We start from the raw sequence: 24,883 nt of genomic DNA on the forward strand, positions 1-24,883 counted from the left end.
CTTGGTCTTTGGGCCCTGGGATTCGGCTGGAGAGATGCGCAGAGAAGGCTGTACAGCTTCTTTTGTGGGGGAGAGACCAATACATGAGCCTCATTGCTTATTTCCCTGGCTTATTTCAGTAAAGATTTTAAAAGTTTTTGCAGAGTTTACTACCTTCCATTGCAAAGAAATCCTTCCTTTGGTCTGTGCTAAAATTGTCTTTCTGCAATTTAACAACACATCCTGAAGAACCACTCAGACAATATGAAAGGAACACTAGGCACCACAGATGAGAAGGACTCACACTTGGATTTGTAAACATTTAAGAAGCACCTGATAACGTTAAGTAGTGAACACACGTACGAAAATCTAATTTTTGAGGCCAGTAACTTGCAGATACTGGGGAATTGGAAAGGACCTTAAAAAAATCAATGGAATAAATCAATACACCCCACCAGAGGTTATAATTTCAAAACTCATTCAAAAGTAACAACTGGTATCTTTGGGTTCATTTGGCTTAATGCGCAATAAAAGTAGAACAAACTCACCTTCCCAGGCAGAAGTCAGATGCTAACCTGTCCTTAGTCTTTGGACCACCCTGGGGCATAAGACTGTACCCCCACAACATGGTCACATCGCAGTATAATGCAGGAAGTACCCTTTGCGTGCACACAATTTCTGAATGCAAGAGGTTTTGACCTGGAAATACTTCACTTTCTGTATATCTGAAAAAAATCTGCACAGCTTGATTCATTCCCGCTCCTGTTCTGGTGTTGAATATAGATTTCCCCAGACTCTTTTCAAGCCTAGCTCTAGTTTTCCTCTGATATTGCAAAGTTGTTGCCTAATGAAGCTTAACATAATAAGCCATATAGAAAGGAAGTCAAAGCAGATTTAAAATCCTGAAAATTGCTAACGGAGACGCCCATTTGTCTAGTGAGGTGCTATTTCAAGATAGGGTTTAATGGCTAAAATTGCTGCTTTTGATCACCTACACATTTGTCTGGCAATATATGTTAATACTCAGTAATTCAGTCTCTTTGGGGTGGAAATGGGTTAGGGGTGAGGCTCTGGTCTATTTCCTACTGGAAAGAAGCACTTAGTTCTGGCTAGAAACAAAAGCATGTCATTAGTCACTGCTGCTCTGGCTGAAAAATGGAGTCTTCAGAGTTTACCCTGTGTATGTAAGCTATTCATTTACAGTCAGGTACACATGACCTGTACCTCATTTATCTATTAGGAGATGTTCTGTAAAAGGGTTTGGGCCTGGATTTTTCAAAGGTTGCCCAAACAAACATCTACCCTTTTATGTTCCACTCTGTGGGCATCAACATTAATGCGGGCCTGCCATTAGTAATAGTTGACTTGCAGAGACAAACCTTATAAATTAGGACCTATTGTTGTGTGAATCAGCCAGCAGTGACCCAGAAAGCAACTTGGGAGGCCTCTCCCTCTCTGAGATGCAAACAGGTTGGGTAGAGAGGTTGGGAAGCAGGAGGCAGTGGGCTTTTGTCCTGTCTCCCTTTTTCCCAGCAAAGTGAGCCACAATAAGCCTTATGTCAGCTTCTCTCTCTGGGGCAGCATGTAGCCCTCTTGAGGACCACAGTGTGAATTGTTTTGGGGTCCTTTTGGTCTGGAGGAAGGTCATCATATCTCTGAATGGTTAGTGCTACAATATCTAAGGAATAGCTCTTGTGTTCTCCACTGTGTGGCTCTCAAAGCCCTTGAGATGTGGTGGTCCCATGTGGTGCCCTACAAGTGCAAAACACACTGTTGATTTGGAAGACTAACAATGAAAATATGAACAATACTATCTCACTCACCTCCTTTTAGAATATGGATTATATGTTGAAATGATAATATTTTGGGTATATTGGTCTAAATGAAATATATTATTAAAATTACATTTTAATAGCCTGGTCTTTTTGAAATGTGCTTTCTAGAAAATATAAGATCACCTATGTGGCTTTTTTTTTGTATTTTTAAGAAGTTTTATTTTATTAGTACACTTTTGCAGTACATAATGATTATACGCATCATCATGTATGTTACACATACATAATACACCTTCATTCCTTTATGTTTCTGCCTCCTTCTCTCCCTCTCCCCTCTCTCTATGTCTTGGTCCCCTTCTTTCCTTTGTATTTTTGACAGACAGCATTCATTTTGATGATGATTTCAGAAAGGAAGATACTCTAAGTTAGTGACCCAAATTCTCTTTTTAGAAAATAAAGTGGAAAAATATGTGGGAAGAACTTCAAAGGAGAAGGAAAAGACCTGGGTTTGGGACATAAATCTCACAGTTTTAGATTTCTCTGCTTTATTCCTTCACTTGATTGAAATATCTTTGGGGCTGACATGGTGGCCGTAGCTAAAATATTCTTGGGTACACTCCATGGTGGCCTGCTGTTCCACTGCCACTATGCCTGTCCCCTTGTGGTCTTGAAGATCACCTCTCTTGAGAGGAGGGAGACTCTCTGGGCAGGGCCAGTCAGATGAGCTTTTGTTGTCCTAGCAATACTGGGCTTTCTGTTTGTCCTTGAGCTAGTTGTTTGCCCACTGTCTCTCACTTTCTCATTTATTAAAAATGCTAATATTTGGCAGGTTGACTTCCACGATTGATATATGGATCAAATGAGTTAATAGGTTTGGGAGTACATTTGGAAAGTAATAACTGGTTCCTAATGAGTGGTTTGTTAATGGCCCTCAAGAATAGAGCTCCGGGCGAGCGGAGGAGAGTGTGGACTTCTGTAGGGGTGATGAAGGGTCTGTGGTCCCATCCCCTAGCTCTGGGGTTCATTGTCATAGTGACTGCTCCCATGGTGCATGGTGATTGCAGAATTTGGGCCTCACAGAAAGATGGGGCCAGAGTGCAGAGGTGACTTCTTAGTCTTGAAGTTCATAAAATTGAGACTATAAACCTGAAAGAGGAGAAGCTGTCTTTCAGTATCATCCACTTTGGAAAGAACCTTTGATGAAACCCTGTGTTTGCAGCTAAAATAGAGAATTCTCCATGAGAAATGGTGCAGAGTAAAGCAGTCAGGCTTTCAAAATGGAGTGGGACATCTCCTATCGATCTGGGTCCTTCTTTCAGGATGTAGTCTGCATGGGGAGAGGGAGTTTAGCTGTCCCCCAGATCTTCTAATGAGCTCATTCCAGAAGCATTTAGAGCATAGGACAGGTACAGAAGGGGGAAAGAGAAAAAGCAGCACTGTCTGCAGACATCCCTAAAGTCATTGCCTCAGGTTTGGAGCCATTATTGGGTTTCTTGTAAAATTCTTGATCTCCTATCCTATTTCTCTTGGGTCTGGATTCCTTGCAGGGTCAAATGGACTGGCACAGGATCAGAAGATATAGGTTCTTGTCCTGACACCTATCTGTCCATTCATTATAAACTACACAACCATCATTGTCAACGTGTGCTTTAATGGCTGAAGGTGCATCCTAAAAGCTGAGAACTTCTTCACATTCTCCCAGAGTGAAATGATAAATCACCCACTTTTAGATTCAGGCATCAACTTGCTGGGTCACCTCGAAAGACTAGCAGTTTACAATTTCATGTAGATGGTGATAACCCTGCTTTCCCCTTCCCTGCTCCCAAAGAGATAACAATCAAGTTGTAAATGCTTAAACTCTAACAAATATGTACACAGGATATACATGTAATATTTATCAGGAATTATTAGGAAATAAAGTATTCCACTTCAGTGAAATTTTTCCAGGAAATGAAACATCTATTTAGTACTAAATAGATTAAATGACAGACATTTTCAATGGAAATCTTTCAATGTATGCTAGAATACAGAGCAGAAATTGACCATTTTTCTTAAGGGCAGAGATTTTTCATTACGGTGTCATTAATATTCAGTGCTGAGTTCAGAAGTTCTCAAAGGAGATTCATTTTGTATTTAATGGACCACAGTCTACTCTGACTGTTGAATCTTTGTGACAGTTTTTTATTTTTATTTCCTGTAGCCTGAAGGATGATTTGATTAATTAATTGATTAATTCCATGTTTTGGTGGTACTGGGGATTGAACCCAGGGCTTTTACCTTGAATTGTGTTCCCAACCCTTTCTACATTTTCTTTTTAAATTTTGAGACCTGGTCTGGCTAACTCACTAGGTTGCCCAGGCTAGGCAAACTCGCAAAACTCCTCCCTCATCTTTCCAGAGTGCCAGGATTACCATGATTGGACCAGTGAATTTTGACGGCATACTTGGTTGAGGCTGCTATGTGACTTTGTGGTAGAATCTGGAAGAAGTGACAGTTTTGCAGTTCTGGGGCCAGGCCTTCTGAGGCCTGACAGCCACAACTCTCCTCAGCATCCTCGACTGTCACTGAGCTGGTCCAGCCTGCTGGAAGACGAAGGACTACAGGAGCAGAGTTAAGTCCATTCAGATATCTAAGCCAAGGCTCCAGGTGTGTTAGGCTTGGGGTCCTGGCTAAGATCAACAGAGTTGCTTGCCTAAGCCCCAGCTTCCCACAAGTACATGAGGAGGCCACCTAGCTGAGCTCAGTCTCATTACTGACATGCACAAGTCACGGTAGCTAAAGAAATCATTGTTGTTTTAGGTCATTACATTTTGGCATAGTTTCTTATGCAGCAAGAACTACCAAATACATATATGAAACTCTCTATACTCAAGCTACCAGGGCTTTCTCTCTACCCCTAAAACATTAAATTTGTTCTGTTCTCAGAATCTTTGCACTTTGTTCTGGGTTGCTTTTTCTGCAGGTCTTTGCACGTTTAGCTCTCTGTCTCTGGCTCCATCTCTCTCTGTCTGTCCCTGTTTCTATCTCAGGCAGTTCTCGGCTTAAATATAAGCTCTCTTGTGTGACCCTCCTTGACCATATTTCTTAATTGTCCTACCTAATTATCTTCCATCACAATATCCAGCTTTAATACTCTGAATAATATTTACCATTTCTTAATATATTACTTTTCACTTACTGCTTCTTTTGGCTTTTATCTGTCTTACCCAATTAGAATGCAGGCCCTCTCAGGGAGTCTGTTGTATGGCCAGACCCTGGAATACTGATGATACATGTCAGGGAACTCGATAAAATATTGGAAAATGCATAGAAGGCTTTCCTTCGATTGCTCTCTACCACTTGGCAGAAACACATGTGAATATGGACAGTTGTTATCCACTTGTTATCTACAGAGCTCTTAGAGCTCCTGTTCTGGCCCACTGCTGCCACCACCCTTTGACCAGTGTCCTGCATCTCCTTTTCCCTGAGGGCTCATTACCTCTGACTGTGCTGTTCACTTCAGAATGGTCTTTGACCCATTCCCTTCCTCCTCCGACTCTCAGCTCAAACTTCAGCTCCTCAGCTGAAACTTCTATTCATCCCTGGTTACCAAGGAGAATTAATTATTCTACACCCTTGATTTTAAAGCTCATAAAAATGCTTCTATGATAGTTTTGTCCATCAGTCTGAAAACTCACTGAGGTTAGAGATGACTCCTTATTCCATTTTGTATTTTCAGTGCTTGGAAAGAGGGTTCCCCAAATTAAACAGAATAAAGCCAGTGAAATAATTCTGCATGAAAGAGGAAATTAGCAAAGAAGACATAATGTTACAACTTAACATGGTTGGTACCCTTGTTTCTAGATTGACCTAGCTAAATAAGTCATTGAAAAAAATTGACCATCTCATGCCAGCCTTAGTGAAATGAAGGAATGAGTCAATCACTTCTCAACTTTTTTTCTCCCAAATCAGCTACCTAAAGGAGAGATGCATGACATTTGGATTTTAAAACTTTTTCTAAATACTAATACATTTGCAAGAAAGACTTTTCTATAATACTATAATAAAACATTAGAATTAAGCCTGACATCAATTTCTTCAGGAAAAGAAACAGAGAAGCAATAGTTTTATGCAGTTTTTTACATAGTTTTTACATAAGAGTTCAAAATAGTATAAACAATTGGAGCATAAAAAAATTTGGAGTCACTGAAAGTATTCCTGGTAATGAACCTGTCAGTTTTCATTGCTGGGACATAATACCAGACACCCACAATTTAAAGGAAGAGAGTTTTGCTTGACTCACAGTTTCAGAAGTGTCAGTCCATGGTTGGAAGCCTCAAATGCAAAACAGTGTGGTGGAAGAGAGTTGCTCATGTCATGGTGGTCAGGAAGCAGAGAGGGAAGGAAGGAGCTCAGGAGGGAGATGTGTCCTTCCTGATCACAGCCCACTGGGCTGCCTATTCCCACTATTCCCAGGCCCCTTCTCATGACAGCAGGTTCAACTGCTGAACTCATAGTAGATGAAGCCACTGATGAGCATAGCACCCCCAGAATCCAGTCACCTTCCAAAAGCCTCACCTCGGAGTGCATGACAGCACCGGGGGGCAACTCAGATCTAACCTTAACAGAACCCAAAAGGTCGATTCAGGTCTTTGGACAGATGGAGAGATAATGGACATGGAAGGAGGTGCCCCCCACCCAAGTTGCTGTCCCGAGGGAATAGGGTCCCCTCTCTAGCTTCTCATTAGCTTTTCGTCTGTGCAAGGACTGGTCAGATCTTCACACATATAAACTTGGAAAAAAGCAGTTTCACTTTCAAACTCTGATGTCTGAGAGATACACGATGTCCTCACCTGTCGGACACATCCTTTGTTAGAGGAGTCAATTGATTCCCTCTCAGAAAGTTTGGCCTTTTCTGCTAGTCAATATACAGGCCCATTCACCAAAGATCTTATTTTTATTTTTATTGTTATATTTTACAAGCTTTACATGCTCCATGTCAATACCAAGTTGAGAATGAGCCAACATTGTTAACATAATAATTTATCTACAGACAAAAGAGCTAAAGTCGTTCCCATAAACTCAGTACAAATTGAGTTGCCAATAGTTGAGTGGGCTAAAGGGAGATAAGATTTGTATTGTCCATATAATTGTGTTTCAAAAAGCCTCATACAAATAGTTCATACTAGTAAATCCAGTATCTAGGATGGAAATGCTGTTCACGCAAATTCTGTTGTCACTGTGGGAGTGACGCTTTTGCAGAAAAATGTCCAGCTAAGAAAAGACTGCATCATTCACAGTGAGAATGCCTGATAGTAAAGAGACAGTAAAGAAAGGAATCTTGTTCAACTTAACTGCAGTTGTATTATTTTAAAGTTTGTGTAAACGACACAGTGGTGTATTTGCATGGCTTGATGAAGTGTTTTTGTTTATTTATTTACTTAACAAAGGTTTAATGAGTGCCTGTTATTATAGGCAATGTGTTAAATGCTAGAAATATGAGGGACAAAGAAGAAAGAGTCAGTTCTAATTTGTCTTTTGGTACTGGGGATCGAACTTGGGTCCTTGAATTTGTGAGGCAGAGGCCAAATCCCTGGCCAAGTCAATTCTAATTTATGTCTAAGCTTCATGGGGAGAGGAAGAAAGGATTGTATCTCACCACATGATGCTTTGCACTGCAATATGATGTAGATGCTGAGAAGATGCCAGTGCAAGGCTTCTGAAATCATAATCAAGTTACTTTCAGTCTTTATAAATCACTTAGATTCAGATGTTTTGTTATGGTGACAGAAAATGAACTAAGGCAAAGGTATAATTGAATATATTACCATATGCTAAATCAAGGAAGGGATCTCATCATCAACCAGAAACAGAGGACAACAACAACAATAGCAGAGACATATTGGTAAATAGTGAGATCTGGAGCTCTCAGTGCTCTTGTACCCAGTACTGGATAAATTCGTTCAAATGGAGTCCTCAAAACCTTGTGAGAACTGGAGTCATGCAAACATCATTCACAATGATGGGATCCTGGTTCCCAGTATAAATCCAGGAGCTGGGAAAGGGTCTCTGTCCTTAAAAAGGTAGAAAATAGCTTCACCATCTCTTGATGCAGAAGAGGATAACCTAGAACTTTCTCTACGGAGCTATTCATCAAGAGTGAACACGATATGAAGAAAACGTTCAGACACATGAGGTCCCCAATACATACTTGCTATAGACCTTCACTGAAAGAACTACCAAGGGAGTCTGGAGGAGAGGAATGGGATAGCAGAAGCAATAGTGAACACCAGCAAATGAAAACTGCAAAAAGTGTTGGTAAACTTGAATATGCTCAGGGAAAACGATGAAGAGTAACAGATAATCCCTGACATGGGCTGGAAGGGGGCTGGGGAAAAGATACTGAGTCATGGAATTGTACGGTGGAGGAACATTTAGTATCAGGTAACTGTTTTGACCTGAGCAAGGAGTTCCTCATTGAAACTCAACAAGAAAATTCTTGTTTCCTCAAGGCAGCAGGGGTGGTGGTGGTGGTGGGTACCTGAAGTTTTGCGTCAAGTAAGGGCAAGTTATGGAGAGAAGTCAGGCAAATGTTTCATGCTATTTACTTGTGTATTTTTAAAATTTGAAGCTATTTGATCCCCTACATCTTATTGGCAGATAGATATGGGAGATATTTCATATTGTTAGCAACAAAAATTATAGAGAGTAACAAATAACTACCATCTTTCAAACTCTTTAATTGAAATCAACATAGCCACATCACAATTTTCAATTTGCTAAGAGACAAGAAGGCTACGTCCAGCCAAATGTCTATTGTTCAGAGGTTTGGCGTTTTAAAAGGTCATAAAGAGAATTGGTTATAAAATGAAATGGCCACTTTTCCCTTAAAATCTATCATACTGTTTTAGATTACATGACTCTTTATACCAAATCCACCTAAAGAGAAAGTGACCTCAAATATAAGGTGATGGCCCATTTTCCCCAAAAAGAATATCCAAAAGATGTTTGATGGGGAACTTAGAGGTGAAAGCTTTTTGGGAAACAGATCTGTCAGCCCAGTGTCTCCTTGTGAAAACTAATTGGTGAGCTTTCACTTTCACACTGAAGTGCACACCAACGGGGTGCTGGTTTTAGGCCAAGCTCTCTCTCTCAGATTTTGTGGCCTCGTTTATACAAACTGTCCAAGGCCCTTGACACCATGGTCCCTCCTCCTGCTCTGAGCCGCTTTATGAGCTGTCACTGTGGCCCTGAGGGAAGAACTCCTGACACCTTGGCTTCCCCTGAGATCATCTGAGGTTCAGCGCATTATGAATATACATAGACATCAGTGCTGAGAATTTCATCCTAGATCCTAAAATCCTATTCCCAAATTCCTAACATCAAGCAGCTTTTCTGTCTTCACCTATGCTATAAGTCAGGTCTGAAGTCTTAGTGTGCCGCTTTTAAAATTGGTTTTTTTATTTTGAGACAGGGTCTCACTATGTAGTCCAGGCTGGCCTCAAACTTGTGATCCTCCTGCCTCAGCCTCCTGAGGTATGGGATTATAGGTGTGGGCCACTAAACCTGGCTTTACAAAATTATTTTTGTGGTACTGGGAATCGAATTCAAGGCCTCATGTTTGCCAGGTAGGTGCTGCACTGCTGAGCTACATCCCTGGCACACCTAGCTTTAAACTGACTTTAAAAACTTCATTTATAAAGACATGATTGAAGTATGAGACCCTGTCCCAGTCAAGAGTGATTACATCTTTACTGAGTTTCTTTGCACCCTCTCTTCACGTATTTTATTATTGACTTCTTCCTGTTAATGTGCGGTATTAGCAAAGATTAAGGTTGCTTAAAGCAAGTTATGTATATTCCAAATGGAAAACTGTATTTCAGGTAAAATGGTATGTTCACCTAGAATCACAAGAGGTTTTGTGAGAACATTCTGATGGCAATATCAGTTAAATCTCAATTCATCTTAGGAAAAATTCAGTATTTTATGAATTATTTTAAATGTTATTCTATAGAATTCTTCTATGTTCTATTAAATGAAAAAGTGTGAAAATGGGATATGAGAAAAATGAAAATGTTTTCTTTGTAACAACTGAGGCGCAAATAAAGCCCATCCTTCCCTGACTATTCCCCAGCTCCCACTTCTTAAGTGTCCAGAAATGGGATGGACATGGGTCATCAAAGTCTCATCCACTCCCAGTCCCAGGCTTCTGTGGGAAGGACTAAGGATGGAAAGAGAGAAACCTCCACCTAGCCTAGGCACTAGGAAGGTGCTGGTCTAGCAGCTCATGTGTCCTTCTTGTCCTTGCAGATGGGCAGGGCTCTAAGAGAGCTGGTGCATGCTTCATCACTGCCAGCCAGGCCCTGAGGAGAGGCATTTTAGTCCCATTAGTGCCGCTGTAGCAGATTCCCACTGCAGTGCAGACCTGGGCTATGCTGGGTCCAGATGTTTGTATCCACAGGACAGGGCTGTGGACTTCTCATGGGGCAACAGCGGATTGGAAGGCTCTCCTGGGTTATACTGGACTATAGCACAGGGGAAGGAGGTGGCTGAAGGCTGTGAGCATTTCTTGGACTCTAGCATTTTCCCTAAGTCTCTGAACAGGTGGAATAAAACCAGAGCAAATATCAGATTTTCATGTCTTCCTTCTGTAGGCCTAATATATACGCACAGGCAGCATTCTTTCAGGAAGATGACCCTAGACCCCAGACTCCAGATCCCAGGAAAGCCAGCCAGTGTTGTACAGAGTGAGAAGTGATGCTTTCCACCGAAACAGATTCACAGCTAGGAGCAGGAGGAAGAACATAGACTTTCCTAATTCCCAATCAAATTTGAGAAGTACAGCTGAGAATCCCTGCAAGAAAGTGCCTTATATCAGTAAAGATTTCATGAAGGACAGCAGAGAATTAAACACAAAACTGCTGCACCAGGAGAATGGTAGATTAGGCAGAAAATTGGGTTAGTGAAGGAAAAGGTAAATTTGAGAAATTCTTCTAGAACTCAGAGGAAAGGATGGAAATATAAAAAATTGTGGAAGAAAAGAGGAATAGGATCTGGATCACACATATCTAGTATTATGATAATTCCTATATTTAGAAATGTAGTACAGTTTCAATCAGGAATCCTAAGGGATTATTTCTGAAACAGCATAAAATTACTCCAGAGTTCTTTTGGAACAATAATGCATAAGAAAAGTTAAAAAGACGGTTGTTAAAAAGTAATTGTAATGAAGGGAGGCTGGCAGATAGAAAACATATACAGCCCAAATAATTAAAACTGAGAGGGTAGATTTGGTGAAACAAGATATAAACTCCAGAATCTGGCCTTTTTATTTAGTACAACATAAAGGTAGCATTTCAAATTAAAGAGCAAAGGATGGATTGTTTAATAGCTTGAGAATATTTTGTAATAAACATTAAAGTAATATCAATGGTTAAAATGAGCATATGTAGAAACACAACTTGAGACAATTAGGAAAATATCTGATCTTGGGATGGAGAAAGTCTTTCTAGCAAAGTGAAGGAAGAAATCATGAAAAAAATTTTAAAAAGAAAGAAAAACTTTCTGCTCTAAAACATTGGGAATATGAGTAAGGTGTCAATGCTGTCCTAAATATCATAGATTAAATATTTGTAGTATGTGTGTTAGGCACAGGCTAATGCATATAAAATATTACATAATAGATAAGAAGGGAAAGAGCAAGATAAGGACAGGAAATTAACAAACAGAGGTGTAAAGTGTGCAAATATAGGGGAAACATGTACTGGAAAAATAGTCCTGCTGAATAAGGGGAATAATTGGCCAGCGGTCGGTCTGTCCCAGGGTGCCGGCTCTGAAGGGGTGTACAGATGACAGACAGGCCTGGCCCTAGGGCTTAGAGAAACACGGTTCCTCCTCTCTAAAGAGTCTACTTGGAAAATAATTACTTAATATCACTTCCTAGCCAGTCTAGGAATATATGGCATTTAAATTTAAGAGTGATAATATGAAAGAATAGGCAGTAAAATAATTTAAGCATGATTAGTAACATTAATTTAACACAGCCATAAAAGCCACAAGATCTGTCAAGCAGAGTTGCTCAGTCTTGACCCTGTCACATTTTGGGATGGAAAATTCTTTGTTGGAGACTCCGTGCTCTGCATGGTGCAGCAACCCTGGCCTCTGTCCATTGGACGCCAGTAGAACACTCCCATCCTGACAGAGATCATCAAAATCCTTCAGGCATTGCCAAGGGTCTCCTGAGGACCCGAATCACTCTGCTTCTCCACCGTAAGAACCACTGCTCTGGAGCTGAGGTGTAAGATGGACTCTGTGGACAGCGAGGAGCTGCATGGGAGGAGGGGAGGAAGCCAAGTTTAACCCTCACCCCTGCCATATCCACTGAAGATCAGAAAGCATCCGGGTGGAGAGGAGAGGAAGTAACAGGGTGCCGAGATTTGGCAACTCACCCAGAAACAATTTGGTACATAGTGTTTGATAGCTGAATTTTATAACGAGAGAAAAAAATTTGAATATATTTAAATTTTTAGGCAACCGCAAGGAGAATAAAGGTGGGTTTAAACTTCAAAATGTTAGAAGAAAGAAAATAACAACAACAAAAAAATCCATAAATTAAAGAGAAAAAATAAGACAGAGATAAACTTTGTCTAGAAGTCATAAGAACCAGTATATTAGTTTTGATAATAAACGAAAATTCCTTAAAGTGTCCTCAATAAAAGAAAAAAAATAATGATTTTTAAATTGTTACAGTAAAAGACACGTTGTCATTAATCATACTCAACTTACTTCAATTCCCAATACACGAGATTGACTTTACTACCGATAATAATAACTCTTTTTATGGCTGAGTAGTACTCCATTTTATTTTTTTTTCCTCATTGAGTTTATTGGTACATTTTACATATACAGTACAGTTACATTCATCATTGGGATCTTGTACCCTTACGGGACAGGTCTTAGTTCTCATTTTTTTCCCCATACCCCTGCCCTCCCTTCACCCCCCTCCCTTCCCTATTTACAAAAACTTTATTTCCATTTTTTCCTTTCCCCTTAGTCCCTTCCTTTACCCTTCCCACTTCCCCTACGCCTTTAGCCCTCTTCTTCCTATTTCACATTGTCAATTATATCATTAGGATCTCATGTACCATTATAGTTTTTCACACCTGAGAAACTAGGAATGGATTATTTTAAAAGATGGATTAACTTTTTAGGAGCTGTCACAAATGGGCCTGGTGCTTACCTTTGAGACTGGAAGTGAATTTGTTCACACTCAGAGTGGAAATGATGTCAAACACACACAATCCTTCCCTCACATTCTCCTTCTGATTAAAAAATTATAATAAATTTAAAAATATGCACAGCTGAAATCTACTCTCAGTACTTTTCAAAGGCACCATCTATCTATTGTTATTGGCAATTATCACCTTGTTGCACAACAGATCTCTTGAACTGATTCCTTCTATCTAACTGAACTTTGTAACCTTCGGCCAACATCTTCCCAGCTCCCTCCACCTCCCCAGCCCATGGTAAGCACTGCATCCCACAGTACATACCTATTTCAAACACTATGCTGTAAATATAAATTAAAAATCAGCAGCATAAAATATGCCAGAAATAAAATAAGACTCATTTTGAAGGTGCTGATTTTAGCTCAGTTGTTTTCTTTTCCTCTTTTATAAAATTTATAAAATTCTACTGAAATAGCCAAAGGATGTACATTTAAGATAAAATATGCAATGGAGCTGGAAGACCCAGAAGGCCAGACTTCAAGGCCAGGCTGGAAGAATTTCTGGAGGAGGGGGAACAGATGGTAGCCCTGTGAGCACAGGTGGGGCTGTGAAAGGCAGGGGTGGGGTGGGATGGTGAGGGGTTCACTTATATTCTAAGTGGGGATGTTTACCAAAGGCCACGGATATGCTCTATGTGTTTATTATCTATCTTTAAAAAATTGGTAATTTTTTTACAGCTTTATATATAAAAATACCTGTGATGTGTGCTTTATACTTTATGTGGCTGATAAATTCACTCATATTCTGGGGGGTTGGGAGTTTTGATTGCAGCGAGGTGCACACAGATGCAGAGCTCATGGCACAGCCACAGCTCTGCTCAGTCTCCCTGATAGTAAAATGACTGCCTAGCAGCAGCAACTGTGTGGGTTGTACCAGTGTGGTCCTTGGGATTAAATGAGTTAGCCTGTGCACCACATGGAATACAATGTCAACTGTGCACTAATTTCCTGATGAATGTTAGTCATATATATGTGTGGTTCTCAGTACAATCACTGAAAAAGCAGGGGAGATTGCTACAATTTTGGATAAGCTGAGTGAGGTTTAAGGGAGACTTCCAGCAATATGATATGAACTATTTGCTGGGCAGAGAGGAATGCACAGGAAAAGAGAACTCTCTGAGAGTTGCAACAATTATGTTAGTGTTTCGATCTTCAATGGCCATCAAAGGTCCATACTTTGGCAGCCTGTGGTGTTACTGGAAGATGGAGGAATCCTTTGGAGATGGGCTTAGTGGAAGAAAATTAGGTCACTTGGGGCAAGACTTTGAAGGCCATATAGGGTCCTCGGTCCCTTCCTGTCTCTGTCTTTGCTTGGCTACCATGAGGCAAAGAGGCCCCCTCCACCATAAGTTCCTGTCATAGCTTACTGGGCTGTCACAGCCCAAAGCAACATGGCACAGTGTCCATGGACTGAAACCTCTAAAACATGAGCCCAAAATAAACCTTTTCTCCTTTTGATTGTCCCAGGCATTTTGTTGTAGTATCAGAAAGCTGACTAACACAAATCACTATCCCAAATTTAATTCAGCAAATGGATAGATATTGTTAAAAATAAAATTAATGAATAAGAAGACAAATTCAAGGAATTAACCCAGATATCAGAGCAAAGAAGGAGAGAAAGAAATAAAAGAAGGAGAGATAAGAGGAATGAGTGAGACACCTGAATATCTATATAATAAGAATTTGAGAAGGAAGGGATGAGGTGGAGGAAAATAAGCAAAATGTGTTTTTAATTTGCAGGAGATTTTAGTCTTTAGATTGGCAACTCCTACTGGAAAACAGTGAAGATTGTTAGAAATAAATCATGTTGAGAAATTTCTGAGTTTCTAAGATAAAAGAAAGGTCCTATAAACCTTTAGAGAAGGTAAAAACCATTTTACAGGAGGGAGAGTCATGTGGGGTTTTTCAGTCACTAGGCTTTTCCTTTGAAACACTGCATTAGGAGACAATGGAACATAGTTATAGAGTCCAGGGGAAACAGAGAATTGAATTCTGAAGAATTCAATTTGAAGCAGTGCAACTTCCGTATGTGAGGGCAGAAGAAATGAAGTCAGGCTGGTTATCCTGGCCGCAGACAAGAAAAAGGAGAAAGGAAACACTGGAAGAATATAAAACGCACAGGACTTGAAGAGCGGGATGTCAGGTCCCCATGGCCCTTGAACGCTGCGAGGGCAATGATGCAGATGTCACAGAAAGAACCAATGTCTTCCACCTGCATGAATCAAGGCAAATGTCAACTAAATATAGCCACACCTGTAGACACTCAGAAGAAACCCTGTATGAGGCAGATGGGCATGGAGGATGCCAAAGAGCTGTTCAGTGAATGCAAGATAGCCACCACCTTTATGTTACTATTGGAGCCACAGAAGCTGAGTGACATCCACAGGTAAAGGAGTTGTTGCCCATGGTTGGAAGGAACATCCCAGAAGAGATGCAGCAGCCACAGAGCTCTGAGCATCCAGCCTGGCTTTGGGAAGAGTGCCCAAGGATATAACTCTTAGTAATCAATGGAGACTCAGCCAACACCAAGCATGGGGGAGATGTTCTGTGTGTTCCTCAGCCCATGGCGTAGCAGGGAGTACAAAGCTGTTCTGAACACACAGAGGATTTGTGTAGTGCAGTGAGCATGCTGGATTTCACAGTCTTGTAGAAAACTTTGCAATCGAGAAGCAGATGTTATGCGTTATCTTTACTCATTTAAGAAATAATTATGGACTACTTAGAACTAAGTAAAAATAGAAACTCATTTCAAAGCCTGTGAGATGAATCTAAACTTTGATTCAATGGAGATATTTTTATACAAATAATATTTATTAATAAAACATATGTGCTTCCATTACAAATAAAATAACATAGCATTAACCCAAGACACAAAACCAATAATTTCTAGGAAATAAGAAGGGGTATTATTAAGATTAAAAACAGCAATAAAATATCTCCCACCCTACTTCAGAGAATGGTATCAATAAAACCGAGTTTCACTTCTTTGAAAGGGCCAATCTAATATGCAAACCTTTTAAAACTGCAACAAAGAAGAGAGAGAAAATAGCAATACACTGCATTGAGAATAAAAGTAGGTCATTATAGATAATGGATTTTTTAAAGAGGAAGCTCCATGCAAGTTCATAGCAACAAATTTGGTAACTTACATGAATAAGTCCAACTTAAGGAATATATAAATGACCAAAACTGACCAAAGAAGTGGTAGAAATATGAGTAGACAGTATGATGAAAAGAAATGGAAACATAAGAGATGAACTTCCAAAGAAGAACAGGATCAGCTCAGTTAAATTGAATTGTACTGACCTTCAAAGTACCTATTGTTTCTTTACTATCTAGACCGTCCATGCCCAGGCGAAGACACAGTCTCTAGCTGAGTTTATAGGCTGAATAATTCCTGAGTAAAGGCCCACAGGAAAGGACACTAGAGACAAATTTCTCTTAGGAAAATAGATTTTTAAACCTCTAGATAAAACATCAACAATAATTTGGGGAGCTTTTACTATTTGAAAATCTATAATTAAATTAACTGGTTAAAAGAAAAAAGCCCAGTAAACATTTTGAAGTATTTTTGATATATTCGATAAAATTTGCATTTCTGATAGTCTGAAAAAATTAGGAGCATAAAAATGTTTCAAAACAGGATGAAAGGTATTTGTTAAAAACGAAATGACAAAAACAAAACAGAGGTACTCTCAGTGAAGTCATAAGTGAGAGTGCCTGCACTGACAGCTATTATTCATTTCTCTGGAAGTTGTAGACAAAACAATGGCAAGAAAAATGTACAAGATATAAATATTGTAAAAGATGTGTCAAGTGATCATTATTCATACTTTATGTGAGTTTCTTCCTAGAAAATTCAAGAGAATTATGTAAGGCTATTGTTATTCATAAGAGTTCAGTAACCAGGGAAAATAAACATTTAAATATTTAATGGTTTTCCTACATATTACCAGTACTCTTTAAAAAAAATGTAAAAAGGTGCCTACAATAATGAGTCAAATATAAAAGACCTCGAATAGTTCTACAGGAAACATGCAAAACATTTATTTATAAAATAAAAGAAGACAATAAAAGAAGGAGGAAAAGAGAGATGACAAACAGCTACTCTTTAGGAGTAGGGAGAATTCCAAAGTGAATTGCTCCCATACAAGGCCATAATAAAGAAAATTATAAAATTCTACTGAAGGACCCATAATATAATGTGAGTAAATTGAAAGAGAAACCATGTTCTTAAAGGGGACAAGCTGGTATTGTAAAGATGCTGTTTTACCCCTTCCCAACAATGTATTCTTTTAATGGAAACTCAGCCTTAATATTTTATTTAAAATCCCTTGTATGTAATAAATTCAAATGATAGATAGTGGAGTGATAAGCAGCAGTGGACCCCAACTTCACAACCAGAGGCCAGGGTCAGCCTGAACTCCTGTGGAGCAGAAAGTACCAGAACTGGCACCCTAATCCTACTGCAGGACTGCTGGGATCATCCAGCATGGATCTGGGCTCTGTCTGACTCCTTTGTCTGGCAGAGTTAGCAAAGATATGTCCTGAATTAAACACTACCACAAATAAACCAGAATAAATAAGTAGACCCAGAATAAAACCACAGGCTTAAAATCACAGAGAAATCTTTTTTCTCTTTGTTTTTTTCTGTTTTCTTGTTTTTACAAGAAGCACATTTAACTAAAAGAAGCATATACTGAGATTCAAAGGGTAGAAAAAAAAAACTCCATGTGACAGAAACTTTGAAAAAAGAAAGGGTAGTTATTCTATTTGCAGACAAATTGGATTTCAAGCTAACACTGATCAGAAGAGACAAAGAAGGTCACTGCATAACCGTTAAGGGAACAATCTAATACATAACAATATGTAAGTACCAAATACCAGCATACCCAACAATATAAAACAAATATTAATAGACATGAAAAAATCAAATAAGCACTTGTGCAGTTGTAATGTGGGATGTCAGTATCCCAGTGTCAAAAATAGATCAACTAGATAAAAAATACAGAAATATTAGAGCCGAACCAAACTTTTGAACAAATGGGCTTAGTAGATATCCAGAGTGTTCTACCCCGCAACATCAGAATATACATTCTTCTCAGATGCACGTGAGACTTTCCCCAAATAGATTACATACTGTCTCATAGAATATGCTTAAGTAAATTCAAAGGAATTGATAGTATCCCATGCATAAAATTGGGAATCAATGGCAAAAGAAACAACAGAAACTGTACAAACACATGGAAATTAAAAAACCTCCTCCTTAACAACCAGTGGGTTACAGATGAAATTAAAGAAGAAATTAGACAATTTTTATAATTAAACAACAATGCCATTACAGCATACAGGAACTTATGGGATGCAATGAAAGCAGTCCATGAGGGACATTTATAGTATTGAATTCCCATATAAGGAAAACAGAGCAAGCTCAAATAAACAACCTGATGTTAAACCTCAGATTTGTAGAAAAGGAAGAGCAAGTCAAGTCCAAAGCTCAAATGAAGGAGAAAATTATAAAGATCAGAGCAGAAATTAATGCAATTGAAACCAAGAAAACAATTGACAGAATCAACAAATTAGAGTTTATAGTAGCACAGTTTGTAATAGATAAAACTTGGAAACAGCCCAATTGCCCATGATTTGGAGACTGGATAGAGAAGATGTGGTTTTTCTATAAAATGGAGTACTACTCAGCCATAAAGAATGAGGAACTAGAGTCATTCATAGGAAAATGGATGCATATTGAGGCCCTACTCTTAAGTGAAATTAATAGGACACATGCATAAGTACCGAATAGTTTCTCTGGTGTAAAAAACTAAAAATGTAAATAATATCCAAATTGTATAACTGACAATGTGAAATAGGAAGAAAAGGGCTAAAGGTGCAGGGGAAGTGGGAAGGGTAGGGGAAAGGAAATAAGGGAAAAGAAAAAAACATGAGAAAAGGAAAAAAATGGAAACAAAGTCTTTGTAAATAGGGGAGGGTGGAGGGGGTGAAGGGAGGGCAGGAGTATGCGGAAAAAATGAGAAATAAGATCTGTCACGTAAAGGTACAAGATCCCAATGATAAATGTAACTGTACTGTATACTTAAAAAGTACCAGTAAACTCAATAAAAAAGAGTTGGTTCTTTGAAAGAAAAACTGACAGCCCATCTTATAAAAAAAATACTCAAATCCATGCAATTAAGAATTAAAAGAGTGACGGGCCGGGGATTTAGCCTTGCAAGCACAGGGTTCAATCCCTGGTTAAAAAAAAGATAAGAAAAGAGTGAAAACATAATGGATCCTGTAGAAATTCAGAAGATCATCAATACCTGCTTCAAGAATCTTTATTCTAATAAGATGGAAAACACAGAAGATTCAGACATATTCCTAGATACGTATGAATTACCAAGGCAGAATCAAGAAGATAGAAAAATTCTAAATAACCCAGTATTAGTCAATGAAATTGAAGATATAATTAAAAACTTATCAACAAAGAAAAGCCCATGTCCTGATAGATTTTCTGTTGAATTCTACAAGAAATTAAAAGATCTTATGCCACTATTCCTCAAACTCTTTAATGAAATTGAAAAGGAAGCAGTACTCACAAACTTATTCTTAGAAGCAAGAATTACCCTGATACCAAAACCAGAGAAAGACCCAAACCAAAAGGAGAATTACAGGCCAGTCTCCCTAATGAACAGTTGCAAAAATACTCAATAAGATACAGAATCCAGCAAATTATCAAGAAGATTATATGTGATCAAAATTATACAAGGCCAAGTGGAATTTATTCCAAGGATGCAGGGATGATTCAACATACATGAATTGATAAATATAATATACCATATTAACAGAATCAAGGACAAAAATCACATGATCATCTCAACAGAGAAAGAAAAAGCACCTGATGAAGTCCAACAGTACAACAGCCCTACAGAAAAATGGGATAAATGGTCTTAGCTCAGTCTGACAAAAGCCATCTATGACAAACCAACAGCCAACATAATACTAAACGGTCAAAAACTGAAAGCTTTGACTCTAACATCAGGAACAAGACAAGGATGTCCACTACCATCACTCCTATTCAATGTAGTTTAGGAAACATTAGCCAGAGCAATTAGACAGGGGAAAGAAGTAGAAGGAACAGCAAAGGAAAGGGAGAAATTAAATTATCATTATTAGGGGCTGACATGATACTCTACACATAAGTATTCAAAGACTCCACCAAAAGACTTCTAGATTTAATCGTATAATTCAGTAGTATAGCTGAATTAAAAGTCAACACTGAAAAAATCAATCACATTCCTTTACACAAATAACTAACTCACTCAGGAAATTAGTCAAACAGCACCTTTCACAATAACATAAAAATGCAATACTTAGGAATCAATCTAATAAAGGAAGTAAAAGACATTTACATTGAAAACTAGAGTACTCTGAGAAAGAGGATAGAAAAGAATATCAGAAAATGGAAAGATATCCCTTGTTCTTGGGTAGAATATAGTAAAAATGGCTATGTTTCCAATACTGTTATACAGGTTTAATGCAATTCCAGTCAAAATGCCAATAGCATACCTCACAGAATTAGAAGAAAGAATCCTAAAATTCATTTGAAACCAGAAGAGAACTAGACTAGCAAAAGTAATCCTGGGCAACAAAAGTAAGACAGGGGCATCACAATCCCCGACTTGAAATTATACTATAAGGTTACTGGCAAAAAAAACAAAAAACAAAAAAACCAAGAAAAGAAAAAACCCACAGAAAAACAAAACAACAACAACATACCAGACCAAAGGATCAATGGAACAGATTAGAAGGTACAGAAACAACTCCAAACACACTCAGTCACCTTGTCTTTGACAAAGGGGCCAAACACCTTCCCTGGAAGAAAGACAGCCTCTTTAATAAATGGTGCTAGGAAAATTGGCCTTCCACATGCTGAAGACTAAAACTGGACTCATATCTCTCACCATGCACTAAACTAAAATAAAAATGGATCAAAAACCTAAATATTAAAACAGAGACACTAAATCTGTTGTGATAGAATAGATAGAACTCTTGCAGACACAGGTGTAGGCAAAGACTTTATGAATAAAACAACAACCACGTAGGAAATATTATAAAGAATCAACAACTGGGATTGCAACATATTAAAAAGCTTTTGCACAGCAAAAGAAGCCACCAAGTAAAGAGATAACCTATAGAATGGGAAAACATTTTTGCCAGCTGTTTCTCAGACAAAGGACTAATAAAGAACTCAAAAACATCAGACCGCCCAATTTATAGAGCCAATCCAAAAATGGGCACCTGAAATGAATATACACTTCTTGGATGAAAAAGTACATACAGCAAATAAAAATATGAAAAAGAGTTCAACATCACTTTGGAGAGATGCAATTTAAAACAATAGTGAAATTCCATCTCACTCCAGAAAGAATGGTTACTAGCAAGAAATCAAACAATAACAAATTCTGGAGGGGCAGTGGGGAAAAAGTAACCCTTCCCCACTCTTTTTTTTTTTGGTACCAGGGATTGAATTTGGGTCCTGGTGCTTGTGAGGCAGGTGGCAGCACCCCTGAGCTAAACCCCTGGCCTCCCCACTGTTTGTTGGAGTGTAGTTTGGTGCAACCACTGTGGAAACCAGTGTAGAGATCCTCAAAAAACTAAAATTAGAGGTTCCATTTGACATAGGTATTCCCCTTCTTGGTACCTTGGAATTAGAAGCATTATACCACACCCATGTTTATAGCAGTATATTTTATAATAGTTAAATCTTGGCAATAGCCCAAATGCCCATCAATGGATGAATAGGGGATGAAGATGTGGTTTAAAAAAAATGCAATGGAGTACTACTCTGCCATAAAAAAGGATAAATTTGAGCCATTTCTAGGTAAATGGATGCACCTCAAGACTATACTCTTAAGTAAAATAAATTGGACACATAAGTTTAAATATCACATTGCTTGTTTGATGTGAGAAACTGAACAGGTAAATAAAGACCAAAATGTATAGCAGATATTGGGAAATAGGAAGAAAATGTTCAAATGGGAAGGAGAACAAAGGAGAGGGGAGGGGAAAATCAAGGAAGGGACGAGGATAAAAAGAATAGAAGGAAAAAATTGAAAACAAAGCTTTTGTAAATGAGGGAAATGGGCTTGAAGGGAGGGGAGGGGACTTACGAAGAAAGATGAATCAAGGTATATTATGTACAGGTACACAATTCCTATGATGAATATGATCATTGTGTACATCTAAAATGTACCAATAAAATTAATTCAAAATAAAGAAAAAACAAATTCAAATGATCAGGGCTAGAGAAATCAGTCATGTGATACTGAGTCAATTACATTAGTAAAAAAGAAATTCATGCATCCCATCATATATCTAGATAAATTTTGGACTAAATTAATCATGTAAATGCCTATTTGAAATCAACTTATCTAATGCTTTTATGACTTTATCTTGTATGGAAGAGAACACAGAAGTATTTTTTCTTAGTTTTTAAAAAGACTGAATGTGAAGATCTTTCTATAAGGTCTTTATTTCTGATAAAAGAAAATAGTTAAAGGGAAAATAATACGTGCCAAAATAAATTAAAGATAAATGAGAGTTAGAACTGAGGCCATGAAAGAATTAAAGAAAATGGTGGTGAATGTATAATTAATTTTGTAACAGTGAAAAAAGACCAAGATACACAACAGCAGTAGAAGCTGTTGCTTGTGTGTTCAATATTCATGCTTTCTATTCTATCTGCATCCTAGAACTTGTGGGTTGTTGAGGACGACAGTATGTTCAAGTAATGTTGTTGCTTTAAATTGGCACTGTACACACCATTAAGGAAAAGATGACATTCCTCCAAAAGATGGCAAAAAAAGGCAGATCCTTCAGGTGTCTCTGATTAAAGACCGACTCTGTGCCAGGCTGTGACCTGGGTATGTGCAGCTGTGAGCAGCTGTGGGCACCATACCCAGGATTGTCACCCTTTCACCAGGACGTATAAATGAGGGCCACATGGGGAAAATGAACTTTCACTAAAAGTCAAATAGAAACCAAGCAAGTTGACTAAGATACTATCTTTGCTTTGTAGAATTGACGAAGCTGTAACATTATAATACACTTTGTTGATATAAATGTACTAAAAAATCTAAAAAATGGGCAAACTGATGAATGCCACTGCTCTACAGCTAGGAATTTATCTTGTGCAAATAGTCAGAAGTGCATTAGAAAGTATATATAAGAATTTATCTATAAAACTTGTTCTCTGAATCACATCTACTATAAAAAATTAGAAATGGCCATTTTCAAAAATAGGGAGATTGTTAAATAAATGATGCTATAGCCACACAAGGGAGAATGATATGGGTTTCAAAAAGCTTATTACAGAGGAAACTAAAAAAAACCCACATTGATTTTTACAGCAGGATGTCCACTTTATAACAAAAGAGAGACAAAACCCTGACACAAAAAATATTGTGATGTTTAACTTTGGGTATTTTTTATTTTTAAAGTTATGTTCTCTGAGAATATAAATGGGTTGATAGAGAAAAATTGATGTGTGAGTTCTTGAATAATTACCAATTTAAAAATTAGTAAATTATTTTAAAAGAGTTGTTTTAGAGTCAAAGAGAAAATGAGCAGAAAGTATAGAGGGTCCCTCATTCCCCTGTTGCCCCACCTCCGCATCTCTTCCATTGCTGACATCCAGAGTCACAGTGGTGCGTGTTCATGACTGGTGTGCTAGTCTGGTCTTAAAAGAGGAGTTTCATAGTGGTGCATTTGTAGTGCACTGTTATTTTTGTGTGCAAAACTAATTTGCCGTGACTTGGGCATACAAATATGGACATTGGAAAAGCCCAAATCTATTACCTATTTGGCTCAAATTCAACCAGCACATCAGTTAATTAATAAGCCTAAGCGACTGGGCAAAGTTGAGGGGTGGTCTCCCTTTACACATTTATATACCAAATTATGTTACTGTAGCATGTATTTATTTTGAAGCCCTTAGGGTCAACTCTTGGTCCTTGTGGAGTGAAATGAAATGCTTCCCTCCAGGTGCACAGTGGTGGCAGCAGCACCTGCCACCCTTACTTTCTTCTGTGACCCAGCGGTATAGCCCAAGGACCTGGCCTTTTTTTTTCCTCTGGAGCCTCGGAGGACTGCTTTGAGTAGCCCATTAGAGTAGCTAATTTGTTTGATTTAGAGGGAAGCTAAATGCAATAGCTTGTTAGGGCTGTGGTAACAAAGTACCACAGCCTGGGTGGCTAAAATGACATTATTCTGAGGCCATAAGTCACAGATCTAGGTGTCAGCAGGCCTGCTTCCTGCCCAGGCATCTCTTTGGCTTGTGGGTGGCTGTCCTCTCCCTGTGTGTCCACAAGGTCTGCCTTCTGTGTGTCTGTGGCCATATTTTCCCTTCCGCTAAGGGTCATATTGGATTGGGGTTCACACTAGTGACCTCATTTTAATTTGATCACCTCTTTAAAGGCCCTGCTTTCAAATATAACCCGATTTTGAAGCACTCAGACTTAGAACTTCAATATATGCATTTGAAGACAGGGTTCGACCCACAATGCCAAACATAGTGTCGCAGCCATTCGTGGGGATCAGGGGACTTGGTCCATATACTGCTGCTGTAACAGAATGCTACAGCTGGGAAGTTTATAAACAGTTTTATTTATTTGGCTGTAAGTTCTGGAGGTCAGGAAGTCCAAGTCCATGTGTGATGACACCTGGCAAGGGCCTGCTTGCTGTTTTGATGCAGGATGGACAGAAGGGCTAAAGAGTTCTTGCGATATAGACATCAGGCTGAACTCATCCTTTTTATCAGGAACCCACTCCCATGATAATTAACCCACTTCTGTGATAACCACACTAA

General features: G+C 38.6%; 1 protein-coding gene across 1 annotated transcript in view; it reads right to left on the bottom strand.

Annotated features, from left to right (window-relative positions):
- The window catches only part of Pcsk2 (proprotein convertase subtilisin/kexin type 2), a 247,448-nt gene that overhangs the window by 157,949 nt on the left and 64,616 nt on the right, over window positions 1–24,883 (bottom strand). The gene's annotated exons all lie outside the window — the stretch shown is intronic.

Source organism: Fukomys damarensis, unplaced genomic scaffold (genome assembly GCF_012274545.1).
Source record: "Fukomys damarensis isolate Sample0158 unplaced genomic scaffold, DMR_v1.0_HiC HiC_scaffold_7, whole genome shotgun sequence".
In the NCBI taxonomy this organism is placed as follows: Eukaryota; Metazoa; Chordata; class Mammalia; order Rodentia; family Bathyergidae; genus Fukomys; species Fukomys damarensis.